Source organism: Panulirus ornatus, chromosome 11 (genome assembly GCF_036320965.1).
Source record: "Panulirus ornatus isolate Po-2019 chromosome 11, ASM3632096v1, whole genome shotgun sequence".
In the NCBI taxonomy this organism is placed as follows: domain Eukaryota; kingdom Metazoa; phylum Arthropoda; class Malacostraca; order Decapoda; family Palinuridae; genus Panulirus; species Panulirus ornatus.
The window spans coordinates 2,196,871-2,203,800 of NC_092234.1; the positions used below are offsets into that span (position 1 = coordinate 2,196,871).

Consider the following 6,930-nt stretch of genomic DNA (forward strand, 5'->3'; position numbering starts at 1 on the left):
CTCATAAAGAAGCATATGTGCAAGGAAGGTGTTTAAAACCACGTACATGGGAGCGATAAGCTTCACCGGAAGTATTTCTCTCCACAACAAGCAACTCTCAGTTTAAAACTCATCTCTACTCCTCTGCAGCGACTTACCTTCTATGATATTTATTATAGATATGCATCCGTATGCCTCACAGTTCGGTGATTAACACAGAAGTACATACCTATTTCCTACGCATCTAATAATAAATGGGTATGTTTGAAAGAATTGTGGTTCCAACAATGTTGTATGGTTGCGAGGCGTGGGCTATGAAGTTGTGGGGAGGAGGGTGGATGTGTTGGAAATGAGATGTTTGAGGACAATATGTGGTGTGAGGTGGTTTGATCGAATAAGTAATGAGAGGGTAAGAGAGATGTGTGGTAATAAAAAGAGTGTGGTTAAGAGAGCAGAAGAGGGTGTTTTGAAATGGTTTTGGTCACATGGAGAGAATGAGTGAGGAAAGATCGACAAAGAGGATATATGTGTCAGAAGTGGAAGAGACGGGGACGAGGAGAAGTGGGAGACCAAATTGGAGGTGGAAAGATGGAGCCTGAACATGCAGGAAGGTGAAAGGGGGTGCAAGGAATAGAGTGAACTGGAACGATGTGGTATACCGGGGTCGACGTGCTGTCGATGGATTGAACCAGTGAAGCGTCTAGGGTAGACCAGTCGAGTGACGAGTATGGTACTTGTAGTACTGTATTCACTTACATAAGGTATCAACCAGAGATAAACTTTTGAATGATTTCAATGCTAATGCGGTAAATACACATTTTCATTATGTATGTAACAATAGTGCTTACATCAAGAATCAGAAATCACCTGAAAAACTGGTGTGCTGATTACAAGATACTGTACATAAACCCAGCTGTACAACAGTACTTTGAAAAATCTGATTAACATCATTTCTAAAAATATGGACGAAAAAATATGAGTTGATGCACACTGTACAATACTATGCACCCTGCCTGAAATGATAATGAATACAGACACACATGAGAAAGCAATATTTCCGTCTCCTCTAAGGAGGGGGTTTAAAAGGTACACAGTTCACGGTAAATAATCGCACAAAGGTTGAAAATGAATCCTCTAGAACCAATAATTTCTTCCTTGCAGTTTTTCATTTTCGTCTCCTTACTCGTCGTCTCTCTAAGCTTTGTGGAATCATAATGAAATATTGCTTAACATTTCTCTGCCCCTTGGGGTAAAATATCATCCTAAAATAAGGATTACATTTCACGTCCACTACTACTCTACGATTAGATTTCATTATTCTTCTGGTATGACAGGGCAAACCAATTCTTTAATATGATTATCAAACAAAAATAACAATGAAATAATGCACTGTATAATAATCTAGTCATTATAAAGCTTCATGCACAGATAAACAAAATCATCCTTGGTAATAACAAATACTTAAAAGCAAAAAAAGAAAAGAATTCAAAAACCAGACTTTATGCACATGAATAAAACCTGAACTGTATTTATCACCTTGAAATAATTTACCTCAAAATGAAAAATCAGACTTCTAATGCAGCTTACATTTCCTGAACTCGCAGCAATCAGAAAAAATAAGTAAAAAAAAAAAAAAGGCTAAAAGGAAGCAATTTCAGAGATATACAATATAAAATATAAACTCAGTAAAATAATCTAATTAAGTGAATATCAAAACATAAGAAATCACAGTAATTCAATATAAAAAGGATAAAACGGTTGAAGAATGAAGTAAAAAAAAAAAATGCAGATCAACAAAGACAGAATAACGAAACAAGGAATAACATACTGTTACGAACTTGCGTGTTCGTTGTGTCTGTTATAGAAAGTTGTATGTTATAGGTAAGCCACGTGGTGATCGGGGAGGGGGTCTCAAGAGATTCCTCGGCCGCTCCCACGCCGCCTGGGATCTCATACACCCACGCCAAATAGTCAATTAACTGTGTATGTCGCATCGGCCTGTTAATCATTCCTCAGGTAACGTTGTCAAGTGACCCGGAGTCAGCCACGAGGTCATGCCCGGGAGAGATGGGCACCCTCTTATCCTCGTTGCGTCGTTACAGGGCGTAACAATCAGTCTTTTGACCAATCAAGAGTAATTGTGGTCATTCCTCCCTATCGTAAGCCAAAAGCGGCAGGCCAGGGCGAAGCTGGCCGCTCCGGGCTGGCTGACCCTCCAAATTAAAGGCCCTGACGACTGAACAGAACGGGCCGCCAACGGGGAAAGGCTTGTGTCGAACCAAGAAGTCGGACAATCTTAAAAAAAAAAAAAAAAAGCTTGGCCGTGATTCCTTCAGCCATCACGTGTCCAGCAGGTAATGTAGGTTTTCCTTGTCTCAAAATCCGTTGCCACTGCTGCCCTAGATTGTGAGATGTTAGACTGTGTCGTGTCGGGTCTGAGTGTAACAATGTATTATAACTTGTCACAGAATTGCCCAACGAATAAGTGTACCTTGTATCATGGGTCTATAGTCAAATTGTTATAAAGGAAAGAGATCTGATTTGAAATCTTACATGGAATGTGATATGTTCAATGTTGTGTCAACGAAAACATTTGTACCCGATTAATGTGCTTTTGTCATGTATTTTTTATTTCTCGTACTATATGTGATTTAACCCTGGTGTTTACTTACATCCCATAACGGTGTTAAGATAGCGTTATCCAGTGTGCGTAACCAATTAAAATTGGCGACCTTGCCAGGATCGTAACAATATGGGTCAAAGATTTATTATTATTATTATTATACTTTGTCGCTGTCTCCCGCGTTTGCGAGGTAGCGCAAGGAAACAGACGAAAGAAATGGCCCAACCCCCCCCCCCCATACACATGTATATACATACGTCCACACACGCAAATATACATACCTACACAGCTTTCCATGGTTTACCCCAGACGCTTCACATGCCTTGCTTCAATCCACTGACAGCACGTCAACCCCGGTATACCACATCGCTCCAATTCACTCTATTCCTTGCCCTCCTTTCACCCTCCTGCATGTTCAGGCCCCGATCACACAAAATCTTTTTCACTCCATCTTTCCACCTCCAATTTGGTCTCCCTCTTCTTCTTGTTCCCTCCACCTCCGACACATATATCCTCTTGGTCAATCTTTCCTCACTCATCCTCTCCATGTGCCCAAACCACTTCAAAACACCCTCTTCTGCTCTCTCAACCACGCTCTTTTTATTTCCACACATCTCTCTTACCCTTACGTTACTCACTCGATCAAACCACCTCACACCACACATTGTCCTCAAACATCTCATTTCCAGCACATCCATCCTCCTGCGCACAACTCTATCCATAGCCCACGCCACGTCAAAGATATATAAAAAAAAAAAAAATGAGTGTTTACTTCTATTTGACAACAAAGAACACTACAAAGACAGATTGCTGCAGAAAGCAAAACACTAAGATATGGAAATGTGTGGAAAAGACAAAATATCATACTGATGTTCGAAACACTGTATATTTAACCACCAACGCCATGGATAATGTTTGTATGCAACAAACCATTATCATAAAACATTAAGCAAAACTAAGATTTAAAGGCAGCATCTGGATACTGTCACTGCCAGAAAGCCATTACAGCAGTACCATTACTGCTACCGCCAGAAAATCAAAGGCCAGAGACTGACCTCTGAATATTTATGCCAAGAAATTTGGTGTTCACAAACATAAGTACACAGATAAAAATTTGATTCGTTTACAAATGTTTTTCACAAAATTCATAGAAAATGAGATTTCAACTTATTCAGTTCAAGTTCTGAAATTCAATTTTCAATTTCATTTTGTAATCTAATACGGTTTAGACCTACTAATATTCGTTTATAAAAGCTCCTCTTAATGTCCAGTAATCACAGTAAAATTACATAATTACAAGGGAAAACACCTTATTAAAATGGACCTCTGACTTGAACACTAACCTTATGCTGATTCTCAGATCAATTGAAAAGGGAACCAATTCTTTTTCACTCAGTAGTAAATATGTATGTATGCCCCAGACTACAGTCAGCTCTTAGAAGGGAAATGATATATTTGAAAAATTATACGATTTCAAGCTGATTAGCTTATAACAGATAGTTTTCATGGGATTTTCACATGTCTAGACATCATTTTAGCACTCACATGTCCAGTTATATGTGTTGACATAAAACATTTCAAAATTATCCATTTTCTTTTCAGGGATGTCAATTACGGTGAAAAACAAATCAAACAAGCCATGCCTCCGCCATTAGCTTGACGATACTTAGTAAATCACTGTATCATAAAATTATGCCTGATGGCAACTCTAAGGAGGGCCTTTGTATGTATGTTCCTCCCAGGACAGTTATACGTTGATCATACATACGTTGTTCAAACATAAAAAAAGACAATAGCTCACACTGGCATTGGAAGCTCATCTACCTCCTTAACTTGATTTTGGACTAATTAGGCTATAAAAGGGGCTCCTCAAACTAATCAGGGTCTCTGAAGCCTCAGCCTTAAGGCCTGCATACCCTCCACAACCTGGTTGATTACCCAAACTCTGTAGGTACTTGTCTAGTTATCCAACTCAGCTTAGATTCTGCCTGAGCTGTGGACACAGAAGACATCTTAAGTCAATGCCACGTTCTAATACTTTCAGACTTTGGGGCACAATTTTGGGACCCGAAAGTTTACACTAGTTTCTTATTGTGGTTATGTCATTTTCTGCTTTCAATCATAACATTTAACCAAATATGCACTAGGATTAAGCCTCATTTTTGTCATGCCAAGAGGGGACGACTTTTTTAAACCATATCCACCGCAATTTTCCATGTGAATTACTATACAGCTATCAAATCTGTGTTATATGAACACTGGTTAGGAATTCAGTCACTACCACTATATATACTAGTGACCTTTGACTGAGTCAGCATAAGATATGATGGGTGAGGTTTAATAATCAGTCTTATCTCTCATCTTAAGATTTACAATAATACTGTCTACAATCTTCTTTGAACAGACAACAGTTGTGCTGTTACGGCCACCGAAGGTCATCAAAAATAGAAAAACTAATCTTTATCTATATGATCAATCAAATATTCATAAACTAATAAAAGATGCCAGAAGTTGTTATATTTCCAGGACTTTAACATAAAGAATATGACTAACATATACTACGTGAAAGATACGATACTCTCTAAGCCAAGAGAGAACTTTCTTCATTGCAATATTGCAATAATTCCTTGATTTCCTCATATCAGGTATTGCATTAACATAATGCAAAGACCCAAAACCTGTCTTATATGATGGCCAGAGGTCTTTACCAAACACTAACACCAAGATCAATGTTAAAAACTTCTCATTTATGGGGAAGCACTCTGGCTCCTCTTAAATAATAGTAATTATCTGTGCTTTAATCATTTCTTTTCAATAAGAGATTCATCTTTTTGCAAGACACTGTATGAAGACACTCCTGACTGCCTACCAACAACTGGTCCAAATTTCCAAGAAATATAATAATATCATTTCACTGACAGTAATTTATTATATAATTTAAATCTAGCATAGAATACCCATGACAGTACTATTACTATAATCTATGTAAATTATAATAGCATTTAGTAAGGATTTGTAAATGGTCTACCACCTTTAATATCTGTGTATGCTTATCCATGACTTTAAAACCAGACTGACGATAGTTTCCAAAAATCAATAATCAAATACCTGTCAACATTAAATCATTTCTTTATAAATAAGTTGGGTTTTAGTGTACCAACGTACATAGTACACAACTAACTATTTTCCTTAGGTCAGTACCTAACTAAAAATATAAGACAAAACTGAAGTCATACATATCTTATGAACACTCACCATATCTATAGAAGATGCATATAAACAAAGGAGAAAGGGAATCCACTATAAAATCATCCTGAACCTCTGCACACAGCTTTCTCAGGCCACTGGTAAACAACTACACATAACGCTGGCTGGCCAGCGAGCCTACAGCTGGGTTGCTCCTTCCTGACTCGTTCTCTATTTACCCGCTAACTTCAAAATTTCAACCAATCATTTTTTTTTTTCTGGAAAAGATGAGAGAAGTCTACACTCTTATAAGTTATTAATCCTCCCCTACGAATAGATTGAACCACCTAAAAGTGTATCCTCACATCACAATGTTCTTAGTTACATAAAGTGTTATTGTTGTCACCTGGCAATTAATTGATCTTCAAATCCTTTCTAACGAGTGATTTGTTGAACAACAGCTTAGACAGAAGTACAGTTCTCTGTGCCAAATTACAATTGGGTATATTTGATAGAAAAATTGTTGAAATGGTTGTTGCAAGTTAATATTAACCTACACTGTGCAAAACTCGAGGTGGTGGATGAAATCAAATATGTGTGGGTCAAGTTCAGCAAAGATGATGGTGGGGAAAGCTGAAACTGAGATAAGAATCATGCAGCTTTAATGGTTCAGGTGACTTAGAAATAAAATAAGCGGAGGGTGTGCAAGAAGCATGTATCGAAGGAATACCATATGTAGGTCAGGATAAGCCAAAGATAAGGAGACTAGGAATGGTTAACTCGTGCAGTAACTGTAATTAGAAGACGTCATTAGAAAATCACACAAACAAAAGTTTTAGGATGGTAAGGCCACTTAGAACGGCAGAGGAGATGGAAAAACAGTAAGAGAATTGATTGGGACTGGGAATATTTTTGATGTTTTAGGAAAAACTGGGTATCGTTTGCAAGACACTAAGAGTCCATTTGTGTGATGGAGATGGTCTCACATGAAGAATCAGCAGTGTTCAAAGTGAAAATCTAAGAAACACATATATATGAACGTTTTTAACTAAACATACGGGACATGAGCTGAGGATATGTCTGAGTCACTCATTGAAGAGGCTGTCTATACTTGATCTATCATAGGAAATTAAGGATGGAGC

The 6,930-nt window shown here is 37.8% G+C and overlaps 1 protein-coding gene across 17 annotated transcripts in view; it reads right to left on the reverse strand.

The window, feature by feature from the left end:
• LOC139751182 (tyrosine-protein kinase Src64B-like) overlaps window positions 1-5,979 on the reverse strand; it is a 230,376-nt gene extending 224,397 nt beyond the window's left edge. For 8 of the 17 annotated variants that reach the window (XM_071666336.1, XM_071666325.1, XM_071666324.1 and 5 more), the window contains exon 1: window positions 5,858-5,973. The gene's annotated coding sequence lies outside the window, so the exon portion shown is untranslated. Of the gene's footprint in view, window positions 1-5,857 lie in introns of all 17 variants that reach the window. The other 9 variants (XM_071666331.1, XM_071666327.1, XM_071666313.1 and 6 more) reach the window with 5 other exon arrangements.
• Between the last annotated feature and the right edge of the window lie 951 nt (window positions 5,980-6,930).